Raw genomic sequence first — 15,738 nt, forward strand, 5'->3', positions numbered from 1 at the left:
CGGGCTTCAAATCCCACGGTGGCAGATGGTGACATTTGAATTCAATAAAAATCTAGAATTATAAATCTATTGATAACCGTAAAACCATCTGTCAAGTGTTGTAAAAGCCCAGCTGGTTTGCTAATGACCCTCAGAGAAGGAAATCTGCCATCCTTAACTGGCTTGGCCTGCATGGGATTCCAGACCCAAAATACTGTGGTTGACTCTTAACTGCCAGCCAGTTCGCCGGCAATTAAGGATTTGCAACAAATACTGGCCTTGCCAGTGATGTCTTCATGCCATGACAGAATTTAAAAAGGTCAACCATATTGCTGTAGGTCTGGGGTGAGATGTAGGCCAGACCAGCAGGTTGTCTTCCTTAAATGGCATCAATGAACTAGATGGGTTTTCACAACAGTCGATGGTAGTTTCATGGTTACCATTACTGAGACTAGCTTTATATTCCAGATTTTAAATCCAGCTACCATGGTGGGATCTGAACTTCAGATTATTAACCAATTTCTTGTCCAGTGATATTACAGTGACATTATGGGAAATGTACAGAGCTGTAAGGGTTAATGTTATGTCCAAATCAATCACTTGGGGGAGCTAGATGCAGAACTATATGAAGCGTCGGTGCTAAGCCTTCTGGGAGAGTGTTGAGGAGAAGGCTAGAAGAAAGACTGTCGGACAGCTAGTGTGAGTGAGAGCAGATTATAGTTGTTGTATTAGTGTAGAGAATAGTGGTAGGTGAGTGTAGATTGTTTATTTGTTGTCAACTGTTTATTATATAGAAGTAAGAGGTCGAATTCAATTAAGTACTGTAAATAAATCTTTAGCTTTGTTTCATACAAAAACTAGTTGTGGTCTTTGTGAACACTATGCCAACCATCCTAGGATCTGAACCACAGAAAACACCACAATTACCACTGCGCCACCATCTTCCTTAATTCTCTCTCTAAATCTCTCTGCCTCTCTACCTATCCCTCCCTTTAAGATACTCAGCTTAAGGGCAATTAAGAAAGAGTTTTAAAAAAAAGACTTCTTTAAACCTCCTTAAGCAAGCTTTTGGTCACCTGTTCTTTTGTCTCATTCTGACTCGGTGTGAATTTTTTGCCTGCTAACACTCCCCTTGGGACAGTTTACTATGTTGAAGGTACCATATACATGCAAATTGCTCCTGTTACTTAGACTGATTCTGGACTGTGAGGAGTAATTTTTGTGTCATCACGACAGAAATGTACGCTAACATGATTTACAGAAAAGGTATGTCCACGGCAGTTACTCCACAATCTCAAACAGAACGGGAAGAATTTACTTTGCCTTGTTTGTAGCATTTCCTCATCAGAATTATTTTTGTGGGTTTTAAATTTGCTCACTATTGGCGCTGACTGCATGGACAGTGGTAGTAAGGGGTGGCACAGTGATTAACACAGCTGCCTCACAGCGCCAGGGACCCGGGTTTGATTCCAATCTTGGGTGACTGTCTGTGTGGGTTTCCTCCGGGTGATCCGGTTTCCTCCCATAGACCAAAGCTGTGTAGGTTAGGTGGAGTTACCGGGATAGGGCCGGGGAGTGGGTCTCGGTAGGGTGCTCTTGGTGGGGTCAGTGCAGACCCGATGGGCCGCATTGCCTCCTTCTGCACTGTATGGATTCAATGGTTTCTGAGCATTCTGCGAGTTCTTCAGCTCCGCTGATGGTTTGCCGAAAACAAAATACATATCAGGCAACCTATAAAGCATACATAGCAAATCAATGAGTCATAAAATCACTTGAGTTCTTTTAAACAAATTGTGAAAGCGATTAAATGCTGTACAAACACTAAGCAAGGTCCAATGTACATTTACGGCTCGCATCCCAAACACTTAAATTAAGATAGACCAAAGTAGGTTATTATGTTTCATGTAAATCCCATGGAGTTAAAAGGCAGTTAACCAAAGTACAAACCCAGATAACTGTGAATATAGACCTATCTTTACAACCTCTGGAGAAATGCTTTACAAACAATCCAATTAAATGGGGAAGACGAGGCACCTCGCCGCAGGATGGGAGGTAGTTGATAATCTAATTTTATTTCAGACATAAAGCGCAACAAGAACAAATAATCTGCCTGATTTCAATGATTGTGTTAGTGACTCCTGAGAGATTATTGATACCCTTGAGATTCAGTGCAACAATGGATTGTGGAGGGAGTCCATTTTAGTCAAACTAATGTCTCATAAGGTGTGATTTGTGAATGTGCCGACAACATATACTGTACACAACGAGGTTTATTACTGTACAGACCATTTTTTGTCTCATTCTACATCAAAGCTTCATGTCAATTTTTCCTTTGTCCGTAAAACAATATAATTTTTTTCCCCCGTCAGATGTGTCGAGAATGAATGATTGCTCAACCATTTCCCAGTATTTCATTCCTAAGTCCAATCTTAATGCATCGCAAAGGATATATTCTGCGATTCATAATGCAGGAATAATTTCCAATTGCGCTTTCTGACTTGTGAGGCATATAAATGTGGCAGATGTTTATTTTTTTCACATCAAATATATCTTCTCGTTGATGAGGTCGTACAATTGAAAGAAAAATGAAAAACTACTTTTTAGTGTCCTTCATGACCTCAAAGGGTCTATAAATAAATAAGTGCCAGACCTGTGAGGAGCAACCTTTCCACACAAAAAGAATAGCAAATGTTTGAAGATCTGTTCTATAAATGTCAATTGATGTGGTTCAATTGTTAATTTTAAAATTGAAAATAGTATATTATTATTACCCAAAGGATATGGGTCAAAGGTGGATATACGAGTTCAGTCACAGATCAGCCACGATCTCATTGAATGCCAAAACTAAGCTCAAGGGGCCAAGCCGCCTACTTCCACAAGACCAGAAAACATGGGAACAGAAGTAGGCCACTCGGCCCATCGGGTCTGTACCACCATTCAATGAGACCATGACTGATCTGATATGATAATCCCCAACTCCACCTTCCTGCGTTATGTAACCCTCAATTCCCTTACTGATTAAAAAACGGTCTCCCTCAGCCTTGAACAGACTTAATGACCCAGCCTCTACAGCTCTCTCCAGTAAATAATTCCACAGAGTCACTCTCCTCTGAGAGAAGAAATTCCTCCTCATCTCTGCATTAAATGGGTGAACTCTTACTCTGAGATTATGCCCTCTGGTCCTACACTCTCCTACAAGGGGAAACATCCTCTCTGCGTCCAGCCTGGTAAGCCCCCTGAGAATCTTATATCTCAATAAGGCCACCTCTAATTCTTTTAAACTCCAATGAGTACAGGCCCAATCTGCTCAACCTCTCCTCAGAAGAAATTCCCTCCACACCCGAGATCAACCTGGTGGACTTTCTCTGGACTTCCTCCAATGTCAGTATAACTCCTGTTCCTCAGTTCCTATTTGCCAATGAGCATCAAAGTCAAGCAAATACTGTCACTGATCTGGGAGTATGGCAGCCAATTTGTCCACTGTATGATCCCACAAATAGTCACGTCGCAATGAGCAGGTAATTTACTTTCTTCGGTGATGTTGGTTGAGGAATATTTCCCGGAACACCAAGGATGACTTTCCTGCTCCTCTTCTTCAAAAATTGTGCAGTGGGATCTTTTACGTTCACCTGGGAGGGCAGTCGCGGCCATTTCAAAATCCCTGACAGAGCAGCACTCCCCGAGTCCTGTACTGAGGAGTCAACTTGGAATTTGTGCTCAGATCTCTCAAGTGGAACTCGAATCTATAACATTCTGACTCAGAGGCACGGGGACTACCATTGAGGTAAGGAGCACAGGAACGTAGGAGCTGGTGTTGGTCATTCAGCCCCTCAAGCCGGCTTTATCATTTAACTCGATCATGACTGATCTTCTACCCCACACCACCTTCCCGCATTATCTTCGTATCCTCTGAAGTCATTTGTATCTAGAAATCTATCAACCTCTACTTTGAACATATCCCATGACTGAACCTCCACAGCCCTCTGGGGTAGAGAATTCCAAACATTTACCACCCCCTGGTTGAAGAAATTACTCCTCATCTCTGTCCTAAGTGGCCTACCCCTTATTCTGAGACTCTGCCCCCTGATTCTAGGTCCTCCATTCAGTGAAAACATCTATCCTGCATTTACCTTGTCGAGCCCTGTCAGAATTCTATACATTGGCCGCGATTTTCTGGAAAATTTCCAAGTGCTGTAGTGAGCGTGAATGGTGGAGTGGACTCGATGGGCCGAATGGCCTTACTTCCGCTCCTATGTCTTATGGTGTTTCCCAGCGCTTGGCTCGCCGAGGCCGTCAACGCTATTCAACGTTAATTGGCCCAAGTAATGAGGCTTCACGAGCTTCCCGCCCCGAATGCCGACTCGCCAGCTGATTCGCCGGGACTGCAGTCACCAGCCCCCCGCTAACAAACGTCGAGCAGCACTTAGGCTGCACTTGCTCAGCCAACCCCAACCAGTTCACAACAACGGCACCGAGGAGAAATGCCCCAAGATTCGAGGATGCTGACCTGAGGAGGCTCCTGAACGCGGTGGAGGCCAATAGGGATGTCCTGTTCCCACGAGGGTCCCAGAGGGTGAGCCACAAGGCAGCCTGTGCTGTCTGGGATGAGGTGGCGGCAGCAGTCAGCTCGGGGAGTGTTACTAGGAGGATTGGCCTCCAGTGTCGGAAGAAGGTCAATGACCTACTCCGGTAAACCAGAGTACATAGAACATAGAACATAGAAAATACAGCACAGAACAGGCCCTTCGGCCCACGATGTTGTGCCGAACCTTTGTCCTAGATTAATCATAGATTATCATTGAATTTACAGTGCAGAAGGAGGCCATTCGGCCCTTTGAGTCTGCACCGGCTCTTGGAAAGAGCACCATACCCAAACTCAACACCTCCACCCAACACCAAGGGCAATTTGGACATTAAGGGCAATTTATCATTGGCCAATTCACCTAACCCGCACATCTTTGGACTGTGGGAGGAAACCGGAGCACTCGGAGGAAACCCACAGACCCACACGGGGAGGACGTGCAGACTCCGCACAGACAATGACCCAAGCCGGAATCGAACCTGGGACCATGGAGCTGTGAAGCAATTGCGCTATCCACAATGCTACCGTGCTGCCCTTAAGAACAAATAAATCTACACTATATCATTTTACCGTCATCCATGTACCTATCCAATAGCTGCTTGAAGGTCCCTAATGTTTCCGACTCAACTACTTCCACAGGCAGTGCATTCCATGCCCCCACTACTCTCTGGGTGAAGAACCTACCTCTGATATCCCTCCTATATCTTCCACCTTTCACCTTAAATTTATGTCCCCTTGTAATGGTGTGTTCCACCCGGGGAAAAAGTCTCTGACTGTCTACTCTATCTATTCCCCTGATCATCTTATAAACCTCTATCAAGTCGCCCCTCATCCTTCTCCGCTCTAATGAGAAAAGGCCTAGCACCCTCAACCTTTCCTCGTAAGACCTACTCTCCATTCCAGGTAACATCCTGGTAAACCTTCTTTGCACCTTTTCCAGAGCTTCCACATCCTTCCTAAAATGAGGCGACCAGAACTGTACACAGTACTCCAAATGTGGCCTTACCAAAGTTTTGTACAGCTGCATCATCAACTCACGGCTCTTAAATTCAATCCCTCTGTTAATGAACGCGAGCACACCATAGGCCTTCTTCACAGCTCTATCCACTTGAGTGGCAACTTTCAAAGATGTATGAACATAGACCCCAAGATCTCTCTGCTCCTCCACATTGCCAAGAACTCTACCGTTAACCCTATATTCCGCATTCATATTTGTCCTTCCAAAATGGACAACCTCACACTTTTCAGGGTTAAACTCCATCTGCCACTTCTCAGCCCAGCTCTACATCCTATCTATGTCTCTTTGCAGCCGACAACAGCCCTCCTTACTATCCACAACTCCACCAATCTTCGTATCGTCTGCAAATTTACTGACCCACCCTTCAACTCCCTCATCCAAGTCATTAATGAAAATCACAAACAGCAGAGGACCCAGAACTGATCCCTGCGGTACGCCACTGGTAACTAGGATCCAGGCTGAATATTTGCCATCCACCACCACTCTCTGACTTCTATCGGTTAGCCAGTTCGTTATCCAACTGGCCAAATTTCCCACTATCCCATGCCTCGTTACTTTCTGCATAAGCCTACCATGGGGAACTTTATCAAATGCCTTACTAAAATCCATGTACACTACATCCACTGTTTTACCTTCATCCACATGCTTGGTCACCTCCTCAAAGAATTCAATAAGATTTGTAAGGCAAGACCTACCCCTCACAAATCCGTGCTGACTATCCCTAATCAAGCAGTGTCTTTCCAGATGCTCAGAAATCCTATCCTTCAGTACCCTTTCCATTACTTTGCCTACCACCGAAGTAAGACTAACTGGCCTGTAATTCCCAGGGTTATCCCTAGTTCCTTTTTTGAACAGGGGCACGACATTCGCCACTCTCCAATCCCCTGGTACCACTCCTGTTGACAGTGAGGACGAAAAGATCATTGCCAACGGCTCTGCAATTTCATCTCTTGCTTCCCATAGAATCCTTGGATATATCCCGTCAGGCCCGGGGGACTTGTCTATCCTCAAGTTTTTCAAAATGCCCAACACATCTTCCTTCCTGACAAGTATTTCCTCGAGCTTACCAATCTGTTTCACACTGTCCTCTCCAACAATATCGCCCAATAAGTAAGTAGACAATAACATCCCACCACCCAACCCCAAAGGGAACATCCCTCCAGATGACCCCCAACACCCCCTCCATCCCCCGCCCTCTTCAGCACTCCCTTCACTCACCCCTCCAACCCTCACCCCATCCCAACCCTCCCTTCACACACCACCCCCCCATAACTGTGAACCACGTGTGTGGCTTACGATGCTCTCTGTGTTCTGTGTGTCCCCTCAGGAAAAGCTCTCCCATCATCGGCGGGAGAGGATCCAGACTGGCGTTGAGGTGCCGGACTTGAGAATCCTCTCCTCCTTTATGGAGCGGATCCTGGTGGTGACTGGTGTGGCTGAAGACAGGGTGGTCACCCGCGCGGAGGCTGGCCGATGCCGCTGAGGTGAGGGACCACCTCAGAGGACCTGTCAAACGTGAGTATTGATTACCTCACTGATTGACTCATCCCTCACACTGACCACATGTCCATTCTCCCACAGGTCCAGCAACCAACGGCACTGGCCCATCCCCGGTGGCCCCCTCTCCTGACTCCGAGGAGAACACCTCGTCACAGCTGTCATCCCCACCCTCCACCAGCGCAGATACACGCACCTCGGTGGGAGATGTTAGAGGTCAGGATTCTGGGGCACAATCTGGTGAGTACCACACTGATGCACATCAGGTGGAGACAGGAACTCCAGGTGAGACAGCAGGGAGAGGTCTGCTGGATCCCAGGACCCAGCTGGGTCCCAGCCTGATGCTGAGCCTCTGGAACAGGGTTTCCCGGAGCTGCTGGAGACGTTAGGGAGCGGCCGGGATGTTCAGAGGGAGATGTCAGCGTCACTCCAGCAGTCCCACAGGCCACTGGGTGCAGGAGATGGTGCCGGCAATGAGTGGCACCAAGGCCAACACTGCTAGGGTGGAGACCGCAGTGGAAAGCCTAGTGCATGATGTCGGTGTCCAAGGCATCGCTCAGTTGGTGACGGCCATGGCTGAGGGTCTCGGCAGTATGTCTGTTGCACTGGGGGATGTGTCACCCAGTACCAAGCCGACCTTAATGGGGTTCTGCGGTCCATCCCAAGGTGAACCCCAGGGCTCTATGGGCACTGACCGGGGCGAGGGGTGCTGAGTGCCAACCTGGGCTTGTCCCATGGGGAGGCGAGGGTGGCCACCAGCTCATCCGAGTTCCACCCCTCTAATGAGGCTGTGCCTCGAGGTCAGCACACATGACAGGACGGCACAGCTGTGCATGTGTCACCGACAAATGAGCCAGGGCCCTCTGGCCACCGAGCCCCCAGAGGACATCCGCCAGGGGCATCAAAGGCCACGGGATGAGGTAAGCAGCTGGCTGCCCCCACCTCAGATGTGCATGATGGGGAAACACCAAGACGTAGTTGTAGATCTAAGTCCAAGCACATTGAGCATCATTGAGGGCACTGGGATAGGGGGAGGGGTCATGTAGGGGTGCGGTTGGGAGCTCAGAGGGCTTGGGGGGCGCATTATCAGGAATGGGGTATTGTACAGCACCTTAAACACCTCTTTGCACAAACATCATGATGCCTCTGTCACTTTCTTCCGCGATGCAGGATAACCTCCCAGCCCTTTGCCTGTCTCTCCAGGTGACTCCACCCCCGCCCCGTGGCACCAGCCCACCCTCCGGCCGTGGTCGTGTCCCGGGGGTTGTGCCCCATCCCCCGGGTGTTTGGATGTTGGCTGCTGCGTGCATGGTGCTGACCCCCATACGGTGTAAAGACATCAAGGTTTGATTGGAATGCTAGGCAGTGACTCCTACATGCTCCATGGCCCGCCTACCCACAGGAACCCACTTGGCATGTGTCAAGTGCTCACTTAACCACAGTTGCCAGTTGCCTCTTAGCGATAGCCTTCAGCCGCGCAGCGAGAGGCCTCAGCATTTGGTGTGATGATCGGTGGTGCAGCCGGGCAGGGACAGGGATTTCCCCCGGGGCATGGGCCTGAGATCCAAGGATTGGCATGGTGGTGCCGCGAGCATTTGCCCACCCACCAGACTCCCCACCCAGCGCCTTCCCCCCCCCCCAACCATCCCATGGCGGCCCACCCCCAGCTGAGTGTCCCCCACCCCCTGCCGGGTACTGGGGTGGCAAAGTCAGCACCCCCATTCCCTTTGCCCATGCGTAAAGGTGGCTACTCCCCTCCCCGGCTCCCCACAGAAGCCCTTCTGTCAGGTTCATATTATGAAAAAGGAGTGCCAATCGGCGCAAGCGTGACCACGTGCAGGAGAGGCCGGTGAATGACAGGAGGCCATTGGATGACGGTGGTTCTCGTTAATTGTATGGAAATTGGCCTTAAGTGGTGGGAATTGGTTTCTTGCCACGCTACGTCGAGATTCCAAATTTGCGTCCCGGAGCGGGCCATTGCACCGCAAACTGTTTGGCGCTTGGCACGGTTCCCGTTTTGGGCCTCTCACCCTATTCACCGGCCTTGTTACGCTTGAGCGTGAGCATAACGAGGCCAGAAGATCGCGCCCATTATAATGACACTTTTATAGATAGAGATCCAGTTTACTTTTATTTTTACTATAAATAAAATTAAATTGTGCATTCAGTCCAAACACAAGTCATTTGCACAGGTCAACATATCTGTACTGCTCTTTGTGCTCCAGATTTCATTGACCTCACCCGAGCCTTTCAGCATTTCTCATTGTTCCCTTTCCTCTCATGTATTCATCTAGCTTCGTCTTGAAAGGATCTGAGTTATTTGCTTCAACCACTTTCTGCTGACTCATTCTAACCATATTCTGAGTGAAGAAATTCCCATTTCTTCCATATTGGACCTGTAACTATCTTGGGCTGGATTCTCCACTATTGGGACTGTGCCCCCACGCCGGCATCAAAACGGTGGTGTTTTACCCCTGAAAATCCTGGATTAAAGGGACACGAATACCCGGCCCTGCGGGGGGCTAGCAGGACCTGGAGTAAATCTCGCAGGGTCAGAGGCCGCGCATGTGCACGGCAACGGCCTCCAGCGGCCGCGCCGTGCTCCATGGTGGAAGCGGACCACAGAGATAGATCCACAAAGGAGACGCCCTCATCGGCCGCGCGCCCGACCCTCAAACCCCACACGAACATTCCCCGGCCGCCTATAAAGCCCCCCTGGCCTCCGACCGTCCCGCCTCTGACCAGAGCGGCCGCGGACTGAGTCCGCAGCCGCCGGGCGAGTATCCCGACTGGCAATACCAAGTTAGCTCAATGCCGTTGGGAACTCGGCCGGTCAGGGGCAGAGGATTGCTGAACAGGCCTCTGACAATGGTCCCCGGCGGCGTGGCGTACTCCCTGGTGATGCCGCATTTCGGTGCCCGGAGAATCGCCGAACCGGCACCGAGCCCAATTTCGGCGTTGAACTGGATTCTCCGCCCCGGCTGCGATTTCGGTATTTGGGTGCGGAAAATCCAGCTACCCTAATTTTGGATTTCCCACAAGTGGAAATATTGGGGGAGATTCTCCGGTCCGCTATGGTGGGAGAATAGTGGCACAGTCCCTAAACAGGGGGCGTCATTCTCCGAGCCCCTGCCGGGTCGGAGAATGGCCGTTGGCCGCCGTGAATCCCGCCCCCGCCCCCGCCGAAGTCTCCGGTACCGGAGATTGGGCGGGGGCGGGAATCGGGCCGCGCCGGTTGGCGGGACCCCCCGCTGGATTCTCCGGCCCGGATGGGCCGAAGTCTCGCCCAGAAATTGCCTGTCCCGCCGGCGTAAATCAAACCTGGTATTTACCGGCGGGACCAGGCGGCGTGGGCGGGCTCCGGGGTCCTGGGGGGGGGGGGCACGGGGCAATCTGACCCCGGGGGGTGCCCCCACGGTGGCCTGGCCCGCGATCGGGGCCCACCGATCCGCGGGCGGGCCTGTGCCGTGGGGGCACTCTTTCCCTTCCGCCTCCGCCACGGCCTCCACCATGGCGGAGGCGGAAAAGACTCTCCCCACTGCGCATGCGCGGGAAACTGACAGCGGCCGCTGACGCTCCCGCGCATGCGCTGGGAAACTGACAGCGGCCGCTGACGCTCCCGCGCATGCGCCGCATTTCGGCGCCAGCTGGCGGGGCAACAAACGCCATTTCCGCCGGCTGGCGGGGCGGAAATCCCTCCGGCGTCGGCCTAGCCCCTCAATGTTGGGGCTAGGCCGCCAAAGATGCGGAGCATTCCGCACCTTTGGGCCGGCACGATGCCCATCTGATTGGCGCCGTTTTTGGCGCCAGTCGGCGGACATCGCGCTGTTGGGGGAGAATTTCACCCAGGGTTTGCGTGCGCGGTGAACAGTCCCCGATGCTCCCGGCCAGCTGCAGTTGACGTAATCTGGTTCACCCCCTTGCTGGGCATGAGCAAGGTGATCATATTTGAAATACCATTTAAATATGTCGGGACCGTTTGAAGCCAGGTTCTCCCAGCACCCAATATTCTGCCCCACCTCCCCCCCACTGGCGCAGCGTGAAGCTGGAGGGAATCACTACTGGTCTCCACCACTGGCGATCAGATATGATGCCCATGCTGGTAGGGGTGGTGTCTGAGGACATCGGAGTCCTGGGTAGTTGGCAGCATGCAGGGCAGAGCCTTGGCATGGCTCCCTGGCACCTAGCAGTGCCAACCTGGCACTTTCAGAGTGCCATTGGGCAGTGCCCGGTTGAGACTGCCTAGGATCGGGGCCTGAAAGGGGGCAGAGCTGGAAAGGGGATAGTACATGTAGAGGCGGGGCCTGGAAGGGCTTGGCCTGAAAGAGGTGGGGAATGAGGGGGGGGTAACAAGGGGGGTATTTGGTGACCCCATAACGGGCTGTCGCTCTCTGCGGAAGGGTTGCTGGAGCTGGTGATTGGAAGAACGGGCAACTTGATGCTGATGAGAGGGGCGTCTGAAGGAGATCCATTGAGGGGCCCCAATGCCAGCAATCATTGGCGGGGGGGGGGGGGGGGAGGAGAAGGGATTAATGCTGGAGAGGTAGTTGGGGGGGTGGGGGGGTTGCACTGAAGCTCTGATGCTATCGATGTTGGGCGGACTGGGGGTCTTCAATGTCATTTTGCGATCAGGACGCCCTTTAAAATGACCCCTCGATCTCTGCGAAGTTGGGTTACCAGCTGTCTAGCCACCCCCCCCCCTCTCATTGTCAGTGCAAATCACGCACCCTCTCCAAAGAATTGACATTATCTACGCTGTCCATTATCTACTTGCTGCCGCATAGTGTGGTGGACTTTGAGTCATTAAATGGTTTTAAGAAGAAGATACAGATATATTTCTCATAAAGAAAATGGGTTAAAGGGACCTGGGGAACAGGTGGGGAGGCGGATTTGAGACCAGGAAGAGATCAGCCATGATCTGATTGAATGGTGGAGCAGGTTCGAAGGGCTGAATTGCCTACTTCTGCTCTTAATTCCTAAGTTCCTATGTCCAACCCATTCATAATTTAAAAAAACTTGGGCTGGATTCTCCGCAGCCCCGCGATGAAATCGCGTTTGGCGCGGGGGCGGAGAAACGACTTTCCCGACGAAATCAGACCTGCGCCGCTCCGGCGAGTCTTCAGACCCAAATATCCGCGCATCCCTGAATTACGCCGTGCAGCTGGGGGGCCATTGCCAGAGGCCCCCCCAGTAATCCTCCGCTCCCGACGGTGTGGAACTAACATGGTCTGGCCGGTTGGGGACTCTCGCGTGGTGCCCTTGTGGGGGATGGGAGAATCGGGCACCGGGGGAGGCTTTATGGGCGGCCGGGGCACAGATCGGGCCGGACCGATGCAGGGGCGCGCGACTGATGGGGGGGCCTATATTATGGAGCTGCCTCCGGTCCGAGCCCGCCATGGCGCTCGGCACTGCCGCTGGGGGCCGCTGCCATGCGCGTGCGCGGACCCGGAACCAGAAGTGCGGGGGCCCATACAAAGGGAGGCTATTCAGCCCATCATGCTTGAATTGGTATGATATGGTGCCCTCGATGTTGCCATCAATTCCCATGCAAAATCAAACTCCACCTGCCTTCTATGACACTTTGAACATGAATCAATATTATAGCGTGAAAGCAAATTACTGCGGATGCTGGAACCTGAAACCATGCCTGGGCAGGACACTTGAATTTATTTTAAACCTAATGTTAGGAGATGGGTATTATTGGCAAGGCTGCTATTTATTCTCCACCTCTCGTATCCCTGAGATGCAGATATTACAACTAAGTGGCTGACAGGGAGAAGTTGAGACTCAGCCTTGCTGGGTTCTTCATGCAGTGAAATACACCACTTGTGTCATAATGATGAAGGGAATATCTCCAAATTATATCAGGAAATATTGGACTTTAAATAAGACCAGAGTTTTTTTTTTTTAAATGGTCACACAATCCACGAGCTGAAATGCTGTGGGGTGATTCTCTGAGAGACAATGGAACAGCACGGTAGCACAGTGGTTAGCGCCAGGGTCCCAGATTCGATTCCCAGCTTGAGTCACTGTCTGTGCGGAGTCTGCACGTTCTTCCCGTGACTGCGTGGGTTTCCTCCGGGTGCTCCGGTTTCCTCCCACAAGTCCCGAAAGACGTGCTTGTAGGTAATTTGGACATTCTCAATTCTCCCTCCGTGGGAAAGGAGGGATGTGTGGGGACTCACAGATTTTCACAGTAACTTCATTGCAGTGTTACTGGAAGCCTACTTGTGACAATAAAGATTATTTTAAAAAAGCGAACCCTCTACCAGACAAGGCACTTTTAAAAGCATCCAGAAGCAAATTTCCATCTCCAGCTGAGAATATGGGATTTTTGTGGATCCGACTTCCCACTTGGAATATACAAGGACTGGGTTAAAATCGAGCTGAAAAGCTGCTGCAGACTGTCTGTTGGTGTGTGTCCTCTGTGAGAACAAGTGTTGGAAGTTGGAAACAGAAGTAAAAGCCAGCAAGTACACACAAATTATTATTATTATTATTACAAAGTATTCCTGCAAATAACCATTTTTTGCAGTGTTATCTCGAATCTCTTTCTTGGACTGTGGAGGTCAATCACGTCAGCAAGAACCACAGCCGAGAAGAGAACTGAGGGCTTCTCTGCTGAACTATAGAACCTTGAATTGCAACATTGACCATTCACTTGCTGAAATCAACTCTACTAGAATCACAAATTGCACGGCCACAACGCTTCAAATGTCAAGGGTTGTCCTACATACATTTTTTATTCACTTGCTTTGAACTCAATTCTCCCTTCTACATCTGTATGAATATATATGCATATGCATGTATTTTATCATTTTTGTATCTTTGGAGTAATTAATAAACTCACTCTATTGTTAACTCAGTAAAGCCTGGTTAATTTGGCTCCGATTAAAACATAACTATTGGGTCTGGAGAAAGGAAATCCACGAAAAAGGGTACTTTTTAGATTAAACCTTGTTTCTACCAACAGAGGGGATTGAATAAAAACAGAGAGCCAGTTCATCCTGTCATGTGAGAGTGCCTTTAAGAAATGGATGTTTAAGCAATGTACCTATAAGAAAATAGTGATGTCAGAGAGTGGGTGGAGCTGAGCTCAGTTCGGCCATTTTGAGGTTAGTTCTGTGTTTTTTAGTTTCAGTTTGAGGGAGCAGTGGGAGTGTCTGTGTGTTTTGCTGAGAGCTGCAGGAAGGAAAAGAGCTGGTCTGGTGATTTCTGCAAATCCAAAGACTATAAATATATTGAATGTAACCTGTTATGCTCCTATTTTTGAAGGGTTGAAGTCTTTTGGATGTTTAAAGGAACAGTTTGCAGGATTGGGTAGTGTTGTATTATTTTCGGGGTTATCTTTGAAGTAAGGGGTGTTAAGAGATCCAATGTTTATTTAAAAGGTTAATTTGAGTTCATGGAATAAACATTGTTTTGTTTAAAAAACCACGAGCGAAATTCTCCATCCCGCCCCGCCACATTTCTGCCCCGACCCGCCGGCGGGATGCTCCGTTACACCGGCCGGTCAATGGGGTTTCCCATTGTGGGGCAGCCCCACGCCGTCGGGAAACCTCCGGGCGCCGGCAAAACGGAGACTCCCGCCGGCAGAGAATGACGCCCCTGGTGTCCATAATTGTAACACCACACCTGGGGAACAAGCCGTGTGCTTCAAAAGCAACAATCCATTAAACGGGGGGGGGGGGGGGGGGGGTTGGTTGAACTTCATGATACATTTTGGGGTTCTGAAAACACCTCTCCCATAACAATCCCTCCTCATCCAGGATTGTAACAATTTTGGGGCACCCCAGCCAAACAGTGACAAATGAAAGGATCTCACCTGGATCAACAACTTTGGGGAACCTCACCTGGGATGGGTCGCCACATCTGTCAATCATCGAGTACACAGGCCTCTATTTTCTTAACCCATTTATTCTGGTTTCCCTCAACCCTATGGTGCACAGTGTTGAAATGGGATGGGTGCAAATCTCAGGCTGGTGTCTCGGCCTTATGGCTCTTCCTCCATCCGAGGGCTGGCATCGTGGCACAGTGGTTAGCCCTGCTGCCTCACAGCATCAGGGACACGGGATCAGTTATGGCCGTGGTTGCACGTTCTCCCTGTGTCTGCGAGGGTTTCCTCCAGGTGCTCCGATTTTCTCCCACAATCCAATGATATGCAGGTTAGGCGGATTGGCATGATAAATTGTCCCTTAGTGTCCAAAGGTGTGTAGGTTTGATGGGGTTACAGGGATCGGGTGGGTGGGGTGGAGGGGCGGGCTGGTAAGGCACTCTTTCAGAGAGTCAGCACAAACCAGATGGGCCGAATGGCCTCCTTCCGCACTGTAGGTATTCTATGCTTCTGTTTGAATTATAAATCACCCCACCTCCTCTCAGTAAGCCGTGCAAGGAAATGTTAGGTTCGGAAGCTTGGAGAGTGGTGGAAGGGCCTCGTTGTAAGGTAAATAGAATTGCGCCGCGTTTTACAAGACTGAAACTGGCCATTCGACCAAAGTGACCCGTGGCAGTGTCTGCCCTCCACATGAGCCTCATCCCAATTTACTTCATCTCATCCTATCAGCCGATCTGTTCTGTGGTACATTAGCTCCATTTGCCTTGGACTTGCGTGGTGCAACATTAATTCTTTTACCCCTTAAACCATCTCGCCTAATTGTGTATG

The 15,738-nt window shown here is 50.3% G+C and overlaps 1 protein-coding gene and 1 long non-coding RNA gene across 4 annotated transcripts in view; one reads left to right on the forward strand and one right to left on the reverse strand.

Moving 5' to 3' along the window:
- The window catches only part of gpm6ab (glycoprotein M6Ab), a 317,594-nt gene that overhangs the window by 192,322 nt on the left and 109,534 nt on the right, over positions 1-15,738 (reverse strand). The gene's annotated exons all lie outside the window — the stretch shown is intronic.
- On the forward strand, positions 1,934-13,923 carry LOC140429978 (uncharacterized). 2 transcript variants are annotated; one of them, XR_011949250.1, is made up of 3 exons: positions 1,934-2,031; positions 6,907-7,094; positions 13,612-13,923. It is a non-coding gene; the product is annotated as an uncharacterized lncRNA (long non-coding RNA). The 2 variants fall into 2 exon arrangements; XR_011949251.1 differs by lacking the exon at positions 1,934-2,031 and adding an exon at positions 3,713-3,763.

This window comes from Scyliorhinus torazame, chromosome 9, assembly GCF_047496885.1.
Source record: "Scyliorhinus torazame isolate Kashiwa2021f chromosome 9, sScyTor2.1, whole genome shotgun sequence".
Taxonomy (NCBI): Eukaryota; Metazoa; Chordata; class Chondrichthyes; order Carcharhiniformes; family Scyliorhinidae; genus Scyliorhinus; species Scyliorhinus torazame.